The sequence below is a fragment of the Arvicola amphibius genome, chromosome 12, assembly GCF_903992535.2.
Source record: "Arvicola amphibius chromosome 12, mArvAmp1.2, whole genome shotgun sequence".
NCBI lineage: Eukaryota > Metazoa > Chordata > Mammalia > Rodentia > Cricetidae > Arvicola > Arvicola amphibius.
This window is the reverse complement of record NC_052058.2, coordinates 132,219,189-132,230,981: the sequence shown is the minus strand read 5'-3', so window position 1 is coordinate 132,230,981 and position 11,793 is coordinate 132,219,189. Positions and strand designations below refer to the sequence as shown.

General features: G+C 35.5%; 2 non-coding genes across 2 annotated transcripts; both read right to left on the bottom strand.

Moving 5' to 3' along the window:
- Nucleotides 1-3,368: 3,368 nt before the first annotated feature.
- Nucleotides 3,369-3,434, bottom strand: LOC119803147. Its single transcript, XR_005283560.1, has one exon. It is a non-coding gene; the product is annotated as a small nucleolar RNA SNORD109A (small nucleolar RNA).
- A 7,262-nt stretch (nt 3,435-10,696) lies between these two features.
- Nucleotides 10,697-10,761, bottom strand: LOC119803164. The gene has a single exon (XR_005283574.1). It is a non-coding gene; the product is annotated as a small nucleolar RNA SNORD109A (small nucleolar RNA).
- Between the last annotated feature and the right edge of the window lie 1,032 nt (nt 10,762-11,793).

Sequence of the window (11,793 nt, the reverse complement as noted above, 5' to 3'; positions counted from 1 at the left end):
CTAAACAGAGAACTCTCAACAGAGGAATCTAAAATGGCTGAAAGACACCCAAGGAAATGCTCAACATCCTTAGTCAGCAGAGAAATACAAATCAAAACAATTCTAAGATTCCATCTTACCCCTGTAAAAATGACAAAGATCAAAAACACTAATGCCAACTTATGCTGAAGAGGTTGTGGGAAAAAGAGAACACTTCTGCATTGTTGGTAGGAATGCAAGCTGGTACATCCCCTTTGAATATCAGTGTGACAATTTCTCAGAAAATTAGGAAAAAAAAACATTTTCAAGACCCAGAAATATCATTTTGAGTATATAACCAAAGGATGCTCAATCGTGCCACAAGGACATGTGCTCAATTATGTTCATAGCAGCATTGTTTGTCACAGCCAGAACCTGGAAACAGCCTAAATGCCCCCTCAACTGAAGAATGCATAAGGAAATATAGTACACTTACACAATGGAGTACTACATGTCAGAAAAAAAAAAAATGGACATCTTGAATTTTACAGGAAAATAGATGGAGTGAGGCAAATAAAAATATTTTGAATGAGGCAACACCATACACAGAAAGACAATTATTACATGTACTCACTCATAAGTATTTTTAAAAAACATAAATCAAAGAAAACCAGCCTACAAATCAAAATCCCAGAGAATTTAGACAACAATGAGGGCGCTAAGAGAGATTTACATAGAACTAACCTACATGGGAAGTAGAAAAAGACAAGATCTCCTGAGTAAATTGAGAGCATGGGGACTTTGAGGGAGGATTGAAAGGGGCGGGGAGAGGCAAAGAGGAGAGAAGAGAGAAAAATGTAGAGCTCAATAAAAATCAATAAAAAATGAATAAACACCAATCCAAATTTCCACTCCCCTTTTCCAATTCCTTTCACCCACCCTCTCACACCACCCTCTCTAATCCTAAGAGACGGTAAGGCACCTTGTTTTGTGGAAAGTCCAATGCCCTCCCTACTACATCAAGGCTGATCAAGGTACACATCCAAAGAGAATAGGATCCAAAAAATATTACATGCAGTAGAGTTAAATCCAATGCCACTGTCAGTGACCCCTCAGTGTGCCCAGCCATACAACTGTCAACCACATTCAGAGGGACTAGTTTGGTCCTATGCTTGTTCCTTCCCATTCCAGCTGGAGATGGTGAGCTCCCATTAGCTCAGGTAAACTGTTTCAGTGGCTGAACCCGTCATGATCTTGACTTATTTGCTCATATTCTCATTCCTTTTAATCTTCAACTGGACTTTGGGAGCTCAGTCAAGTGCTAAAATGTGGGTCTCTGCCTCTGTTTCCATCTGTTGTGGGACAAAGGTTTTATAGTGATATTTAAGATAATTATCAGTCTTACTATAGGGAAAAGCCAATTCAGAAACCCTCTCCTCCATTGCTTAGGGTCTTAGCTGTGGCCATTTTGTGGATTTCTGGGAATTTTTCTAGAGCCAGGTTTCTTACCAAACCTGTAATAGCTCCCTCAATCAAGATATCTCTTTCCTTGCTCTCATATCTGTCTTTCTTCCATCTGGAGTATGTCATTCCCTCAAGTCCTCCTAAACCCTGCTCTTCTCCTCTCTTCTTCCCCTTCTCCCCTTTCTTCTGTCCCCACCCCCATGATTCAATTTTTTCAGGAGATCTTGTCAGTTTCCAATTTCTAGGTAGGTCTATATGTTTTTCTTTGGGCTCACCTTATTACTTAGCTTCTCTGGAATCATGATATAATCCTATATAATAAAGGAACTTCTGGAGGCATTACCATCCCTGACATCTAGCTCTATTACAAAGCTACAGTAATGAAAACAGCTTGGTATTGGAACAAAAAACAGAGATGCTGACCAATGGAATCCAATTGAAGACCTGGATATTAATTCACACACCTATGAACAGCTGATTTTTGACAAAGAAGCTAAAGTTATACAGTGGAAGAAAGAAAGCATCGTCAATAAATGGTGCTGGCCTAACTGGATGTCAACATGTAGAAGAATGCAAATAGATCCATATCTACAATCACGCACAAAACTCAAGTCCAAATGGATTAAAGACCTCAATATAAATCCAACCACACTGAACCTGACAGAAAAAAAAGTGGAAAGTAGCCTTCAATGCATGGGCACAGGAGATGACTTCTTAAATATAACCCCAGAAGCACAGACACTAAAGCAACAATAAAGAAATTGGACCTCCTGAAAACGAGAAGCTTCTGTAAAACAAAAGACACAGTCAATAAGACAAAAGGCAGCCTACTGAATGGGAAAAGATCTTCACCAACCCCACATCAGACAAAGGACTGATATCCAAAATATATAAAGAACTCAAAAAATTAGTCATTAAAATTCTAAATAGCCCAATTTAAAAATGGAGTACTGAACTGAACATAATTCTCAACAGAAGAATTTCAAATGGCCAAAAGATACTTAAGGAAATGTTCAACTTCCTTATCTATTAGGGTAATGCAAATCAAAGCAACTCTGAGATACCCTACTTACACCCAGTCCGATGGCTAAGATCAAAAACACTAATGATAGCTTATGCTGGAGAAGATGTGGAGTAAGGGGAACACTTATCCATTGCTGGTGGGAATGCAAACTTGTACAACCACTTTGGAAATCAGTATGGTAGTTTCTCAGAAAATTAGGAATCAACCTACCTCAGGATTCAGCAATACCACTTTTAGAAATATTCCCAAAAGATGCTCAATCATACTACAAAAGCATTTGTTCAGCTATGTGCATAGCAGCATTATTTGTAATAGACAAAACCTGGAAACAACCTAGATGCCCCTCCACCGAAGAATGGATAAAGAAAGTGTGACACATTTACACATTACAGTACTACTCAGTGGTAAAAAACAATGACATCTTTAATTTTACATGTAAATGGTTGAAATTAGAAAACATTATCCTAAGTAAGGTAACCAAGACCCCCCCAAAAATGAGTATGTTATGCACTCACTCATAAATGGATACTAGCAATATGTAGAATCCTAAAGCCAGTCTGCACTATTATTTGTCATCTGTCAAAACTGGAATGCCAGTCAGGCTATGGAAACCTCTTCAATCTTAAAATGACCTAATATCTGGACTTCAGATTTCTAATGGAATGAGTTGTTTGGGATTTTCAGAGAGTTGTTCTCATCATTATTAGAGATAAACCTTATCTCAACACAAAAATATAACCATTGCCAGTGAATCTTTGGGAATTTTGTAACCTTAACTTTGGGTGCAAATGGAACACTATCAAGACACTCTAAAAATCTCAAATGCTACAGCCAGATTGGACAGTTATCTCATCTGTGAAAACTATGAAGAATAAGCCAGGGTCTGAAACCCTAATTGCTCTTATTACAGGATCTCATATCTGGACCTCAGATTCCCATTGACATGAGTCACTCAGCATCCTCAGACAGAAGTTCTCATCATTGATCCAGATAAGCCCTCTCTCAATACATGAGCATTTACATGGCTAAGAGAAACTACATAAAGTTTGTCATCTTAACCTTGAAAATGAAGAACATAATTGTGTAGAAACATGTTTCTCAGTATCAAAACAGAGGTATTGAGTCTGACTCAGCATGCATGCATTGTCTTTTGTACCTTAATTCAAATCTAAGTTAAATGTGATATCAAAATACTCTATTGTGATTAACCCCTAGCAGCTTGCCATCAGGTAAGAGACCTACAGGCAGGCTGCACCACCACAACTGCCACCCACTTTACTCTTTTCTCAGTGAACCCAACACACTACCCCACCCTCCCCTTCCCCATCATCCTCATCTTGGACAGTCATCTCCTGCTACTTCAGAAGCTCCTATAGGCACAGTGCCACCTGTACCAGTCGCAAAAACAGGTGAGTGATGATCTCCCTCCTAAACTGCACTCATCTCTAGGCCATAAATACCAACGGACATCCTGAGCCCCACACCTATCATCTCAGCAAGCAAGCTGGTTCCTGCCCCCAATTCTGGTGGAAAACAGCTTATCCAGTGAATCCCACAGCAGCTTGCCAACAAGTAAGGAGACCCTGTGGGCAGTCTGTACCGCCACTGTGACCACCCACTTGAATCTCTTCCTACAACACTCATTCTGCTAGCCAACCAAGTTTACCTCAGGATCCTCCTTGAAGGGAAAGGTGGAGGGGATAGGAGCAGGGACAGTGTGTGAGAACTGGGATTGGTATGAAAACTGAAAAAAAAAGTAGTTTGCTTTCTTTAAAAAAAAAGAAAGAAAAAGAAGACCACCAAAAATGGTCAGGGCTCTATGCATCCTCTAGATCCCGATTACCTTACCACAGCAAGTTCTGAATATTCCATCATAGCAGAAGCAAATTAATAAACCACTAAAAACAAACTATATGAAGATAGAGGTCCTGAAAGAGAAAATTAACAAATCCCTTAAAGAAATCAAAAAAAGAAACAATTGAAGAAAATGAATAAAACCACTCCAGACCTAAAATGGGAATAGAATAATAAAGAAAATACAAGCTGATGGAACTCTTGAAATGAAAAATTTTGAGAATTTGAAATTAACTACAGAGGCAAGTGTCACCTACAGAATACGAATTATGGAAGAGAGAATCTCAGGTATTGAAGATATGATAAAAAATTGAATATACCAGTCAAAGAAAATGTTAAATTCTCAAAAAAGTTTTGACACAAAACATTTAGGAAATATGGTACACTATAAAATATTAAGCTAAAATAATAAGAATAGATGAAAGAAAATCCTAGCTCAAAGGTCCAGGAAATATCTTCAACAAAATCATAGAAGAAAATTGTTCTAACCTAAGAAGAGGAAACCAATGAAGATACAAGAAGCATACAGCAGCAGGTAGATTAGACCAGAAAAAATTCCCTTACCACATAATAACTAAAACACAAAACAATGCAGAAAAATGAAAGAGTTTTTTTTAATGAAAGGAAAAGCACAAGTAACATATAAAGTCAGATTTATAATATTATACCTGGTTTCTCAAAGGAGACTGCAAAACCAGAAGGTCTAACAAATGTGCTACAGACTCTAAGAGACCACAAATACCAGACTAGTGCACTATACCTAGCAAAATTTTAGTTCCTTAGATGGAGAAAGTAAGATATTTTATGATAATCAAAATTAAGTAATATGTATCTACAATTCCATCCCTACAGAAAATTCTAGAAGGAAAACTCCAACCTAATGAAGTGAACAACACCCATGAAAACACAGAAAATAAATAATTCCCACAACAGCAAAACCAAAATAAGAACACCACACACAAAACCAACACTAACTCAACCACTTGCCCACATCAACAATATAATAACAATAATCAGTAATAATCATTGATCATTTATCTCTCAATATTATAAATCTGTATTTGCTAATAAAAACAATAGACTAACATAACAGATTTGAAAACAGAATCTATTCTTTTGCTGCAGCCAAAGAAATATATATCAGAATCATCCATAAGTACTACCTTGAGATACAGTATTGGAACAAGACATCCCAAGAAAATGACCCTAAGAAGCAAGTTAATATAACTTTTTAATATCTAACATACTAGACTTGAAACAACAAGCACAATACTTACTAATCAAAAGGAAATATCCACTGAGACAATATTTCAGTTCTTAATATCTATGCCCCAAATATAAGAGCACCCAAGTTTGTAAAAGAAAACACTTCTAAACTTAAATCATATACTGACTGTCACCTACTTATAGTGGGAAATTTTAATACTCCATTCTCAACAAAGGATGAGTTATCCAGACAAAAAACTAAATGGAGAAATTCTGGAGCTAGCAGACATTTTAAACCAAATGGACCTAGGAGTGATTTAAAAGAACAATTTATCCAAAACAAAAGAATGTACTTTTTTCTTAGTACCTCATGGACTTTTCCTAAAACTAACTAACCACATACTCAGACACCAAGCAAGTCTCAGCAGATACAAGAAAATTGAAATATCTAAGTACTATCAGACCACCACAGATTAAAGCTGGAGCTCATCAACAACAAAAACAACAGAAAGCTTACAATCTCATGAAAAAATGAAAAAAACTATGGAATAAAAAATGCAAAAAGACAGAAAGAAATTAAAGACTTTGTAAAGTTCATTGAAAATTAATATGCAATATACCCAAACTTATGATCAAAATGAAAGTGTGCTAAGAGGTATTTCATAGCCCTAAGGACATAGTTAAAAAAAATGGAGCCAATCTCATATTAGCAACTTAAAGCAATACCTCCCAGCTATAGAATAAAAGAAACAAGGACAACCCAGATGAGTAGAGGGCAGTAAATAATCCACTGAGGGTTACAAGAAATTGAAACAAGAAAAATAATGTAGAGAACCAATGAAACAAACAGAAAATCAACATGATTGACAAACCCTTATCCAACTAACTGGAAGGCAGAGAGAGAACATTCAAATTAACAAAATCAGAAATGAAAAGAATATAATAACAGACCACCATGGAAATCCAGAGGATCGTAAGTACATAATTTAAAAAATTGTACATTTTAAAGTATTATACCCAACACACATTAGGACTCAACAAAGAAACAGAATTACAGACCAATTTTCCTTATGACCATAGATGCAAAAATACTCAAAAATACTTGCAAATCAAACAAAAAACATGTCAAAAATATAATCCACTATGATCAAATGGAGTTCATCTGAGAAAGAATGGAAGGGTTCAATGTACAAAAATCAGTATGTAACCCAACATGTAGAGAAACTGTAAGAAAAAAATCATATGATCATCTCATTAGGTGCAGAAAATGCCTTTGACTAAATTAGCAACCCTTCATGATAAAAGTTCTGTAGAGATTAAGGTTACAAGGGACATAACTAAATATAATAAAGATAATTCAACAACAAGAATATAGCCAAAATCAAATTAAATGTAGAGGCACTCAAAGAAATTCTACTGAAATCAGAATCAAGACAAGGTTGTACATGCTCTCCATATCTAGTCAATATAGTACTTGAAATTTTAGCTAAAGCAATAAGACAACTGAAAGAGATGAAAGGGATACACAGGAGAAGAAGTCAAAGTATCCTTGCTGCAGGTTATACGTAGTATACATGACTCTAAAACAAAAGTTGAAAGTAAGAAAAGTTGAAAAGAATGCACTAAGCATGCAAATATTAACATATAATATACTGAAAGTGAAATTCACAGTTCAAACACAATGTACAAGGAATAACCTAACTTTATAACAATGGCTGTAACTTAAGAAATTACCTGAAGAAGACACTGAGATATCATGAGGGGTTGAGGAGTTTATCAAAGTCTGGAAGCTATATTGATCAACTACCATGGACAATAAGATGGCCATTAGATACTTCTGATTTCCTGAATAAAGGCAAGTCAACTGTTCATACAGAGAGAGCTAATGCTCCTCACACTGCCATCTACATCCCAATATTTCTGAAGAAAAAAATCTTGGAGTAAAAAAATGAAAAGATATGGTCTTCAAAATACTTAGGAATAAAGACAGTGAGCCCTTCCATTTGTTTCTTGTCATTAGCTACATAGCAAAGCCATTTTCAGTTTACAGTGCTAGTAAGCTGATATGTGCTTATATGTGCTTATTTTTTCTGTTGATTTCTCCTCTCTGGGTCTATCCTTTCAATGCCTGTTGGTGTCACACAGTTAATTACATATCTAACTATACTATTAATTATGGCAATGATCAGTATAAATTACTCAATCAAGTATATAGGACACATTTGGGACACTGTAGCCATACCCATTTTCTCAAAATATAGGATCCTAGAACCAGACATTACTGCTATATACCATCAGTGAAAGCTGAAGGGTACCAGTAATATGAATTTCAGGAGTTTTGTTGGAGAATGTTATATCTGGACAACGATTTTGCTATTTGTAAGAGTTGTTCAGCATCCTCAGATTGTTGTACTTATCGTTGATCCAGGAAAGCCCTCTCTGAACACATGAGTAGTTTCACTGCTAGGCTAAACTTCAGAGAGCTTGTTTCCTTAGTTTTGAAAAATAAGAACATTATTGTGCTTGATATTTGTTTCTCAATCTCTAACGGAGGTATTGTATTTGAGTTCATAGCTCTAAATGCAATCATAAAGAATTTGGAGAAATTTCACTCAAGTAACGTAATATCACACATAAAAGCTCTAGAATAAAAGAAGTAAACTCACTCAGGAGGAGTAGATAACAGGAACTAATCAAATTAAGGGCAGAAATCAATAAAAGGACAAATAATACAAATTACAAAAAGGACTATACAAAGAAAAATGAAACAAAAAGTTGGTGTTTTGAGAAAATAAACAAGATAAGACAAACCCTTAATACAAACTAACCAAAAGGCAGAGAAAGAATATCTAAATTAACAAAATCAGAAATGAAAAAAGGACATACCAACAAAGACTGAGGAAATCCAGAGTGTTATTAGATTATACTAAAAAACCTGTACTCCACAAAACTGGAAAATCTAAAGGAAATCCTCAATTTTCTTGGTAGGTACTAAATACCAAAATTAAATCAAGACCGGATAAACAATTTAAATAGACCTAGAACCCCTAAAATAATAGAGACAATTATTAAAATTCTCCCAGCCAAAAAAGCTCAGAGTCAGATAGTTTCAGTCCATTCGACCATAATTTTAAAGAACCACTAATACCAATACTCTACACATTTTCCCATACACTAGAAACAGAAGGAACATTGCCAAATTCTTTTCATGGGGCTACAGTTGTCCTAACACCCAAACCAACAATACTGCAACAAAGAAAGAGAATTATAATTATATATACTTAAAAGTAGACAAGAGAAGAAACCATGCTTGAAGATATAGATATGGTTTACTAAATTACATGTTATACAATATGTAGATGTATCAAAACATCACATTATTATCTCATATGAAATTACATTTTTGCATTGATCAAATTTATGTTAACTTTTTAAATGAAAAAGAAAAAGAGTTACAGATCAATATCCCCATCAACATTAATGCAAAAATATTCACTAAAATACTAGCAAACTGAATCTAAGAATACATAAAAAACTCATCCACCAAGATAAATCAGGCTTCAACCCAGAGATATAGGAGTGGTTCAACATATTAAAATTTGTCAGTGTAATCCACCATATGAACAAACTCAAAGAAAACAAAGGCACTTTATCTTCTTACTAGATGCTGATAAAGACTTTAACAAAACCCAGAACCCCTTTATTATAAAGGTCTGATATTATATATTTAGAGGTTTATGGCTTCTTAAATGCAAATATTAAAACATTTTCTTAATTTGCTTACGGATGAACAAATGAGTGAACATAGCTTCTACCATGGCTTGGCTATTTGTAGATTGGCATAAGTATAAATGGATTCTGATGTCTCTTTATAGGAAAAAACTTTTTTAATTATTGGGAAATAATTAGAAGAAAGTTATAAAATTGTATACTAATTTCAAAATACAGAGGGCCCTTTTTTAAAACACAGATCTGTGGAACATTTCCATTTCAGGCATTCAGTAGTCATTACTTATTTGTGACACATGTACTCTTATCTCATACTGCTCTGGTGTTCATCTTCTTTCTCTCCCATGATTGGTGTCTTACGTTCAGGGTCCCAACAACCAATATTTATATTAATATATCTACATATCAAGATGTAAACTCATATGCGCTAATGAGAAACCATACATACTCTCTGTTTTAAATACAATATTATTTCCCTGAGTATCCTCAGTTTCCATTAAACCAGTTTTTCTGACATTTTTAAATTTATGGCTTAATCATTAGCAAATGCTTACATATGAAATATTTTCTTCCTACATTTATCTGTGAGTAGATACCTAGCCTGTTGCCATATCTTTGGTCTTGTGAATAGTGTAACAAGAAACATGAATTATGATACCAGTCTGTTTAGTTTACAAAATCTCAAAAAAAGTGCTCTAAAAATAATAAGAAAAAAAAGAAAGCTGTAATGCAGTTTGAAAATTTAAAAAGTAACTAATAAGGAGTAGAACTAATCTGAAAATACATTTCTAGGAAATTCAAATATCATCCAAAGCCCATGTGCTTCATGCTAGAGGCCTACACTCTGTCTAGATCTAAGCTGTTTTAAATGGGTACTAGTTAGGACCAAATAGAACATTAGTTCTAGGATGGCAAAATTGAATGAAATAGGAAAAAGACCTTAATGTTAATTTTCTGAACTCCATTAATGAACAGTAAACCTTCATTTATAGCTGAATACTTACTTTGTGACTGCATATGAATCACAACAAAAATGTTTTATCATGATCCAGAAGCCAGGCTTCATAAATATCTCGTTTCCATGTCACTAGCTTATGTCAGTTATCTCACAATATGTGCCTTGAAATTCAGAGACTTGAAGAAAAGGGAAAATAAAAGTGATGTTTTCTGAAAGAAAAAATAAACACTTTTCAAATGAGAGACTTCATTAAATGTATTCATATTCAGCTGTTGATTTCATAGACTCTGAGTTTATGTCTCTTCGAGTCAAATAACTACAGCACCATTCCAAGTAAAAGAAATAAAGCAATCCATGAATCACATTTGGGACACTCTAAAGATACCTTTTTCCTCAAAAGCTAGGATTCTAAATCAGGCCTGTACTTGTTTGCAAGTCACCACCTAAGGCTAACCAGTCTAAGCCAGGCCGAAAAGCCTTACTTGTCTTATAAGTTGTCATTTGAACCTCAGATTGGCAATTTATGGATTACTTAACATCCTTACACAAATGTACTCATCACCCATCCCGACAATATCTCTGTGAGCAGATAACAATTCCATAGTCAGGCAAAGTCTGTGTAAAACCTGTTTTCTGTGGTGTAAGAAGACATATGTTCAGAGGACTCTGTTTGCAATCTGTACAAAACTTATAAATTAAGGATTGAATAAATGTGTCATGGGTTGCCCAAGTTAAATTAGAGATAAATGAGTAAGTAGAAATAACAAATGTTTTGAATATTCATCTGAGATGACTGAGTTGTTACAAATATACTTTATATAAAACTAAAAATGCGCCACCAACACGTCCTTCCCTGTGAGGTTCGTGGAGACCAATTCTTGGTGAACATAAAATGTGAGACAACAGTGGCCCTGGGACCCAGGAATCCCCACTCCCTAAAACCTCTATTTGGGAGAAAGGCCAGGGCCCCCCTCCCCAGGTGCCTTTGGAATTCCTAGCAGTCAGCAGGGAACTGTTCTGCTACACAGCCATCAACCCTACCCACAATGCTTCATTACCTGAGAGCTCTGTAGACCAATTCTTGAAGATATAAGAGTTGAAGGAAGAGATGGGAAGGCACCAATGCAAGAACTCCTCCAACATCCTAAAAAGCAACTTGGTATCATCATTATCCAGCAGACACACAACAGGAAGGCTTGAACATCCTAACCCAGAAGATATAGAAGAAAAATACTTTAAATGTTAGTGTTTCTGATATAATGGGAGTTCACCAAATCCAGCTAGCTTGGGACTGAACAAACATGTGATCAAACTGGACTCTCTGAGTATGTCAGAAAATGGGGGCTGACTGAGAAGCCATTGATAATGGCACTGGGACTTGTTTCTACTGCATGTACTGGCTTTTTAAGACGCTAGTCTATTGGATGCACACCTTCATAGGCCTGGATAGAGGGGGGAGGGCTTAGAAATTCCCACAGGGCAGGGTATCCTGCCCTCATTTAAGACTGGAGAGGGAGAGAAGAGGGTGAGTAAGAGGACAGGAGGAAAATGGGAGGAGGGGGGAGTGGAAATTTTTGAATGAAAAAATAAAAATATAAAA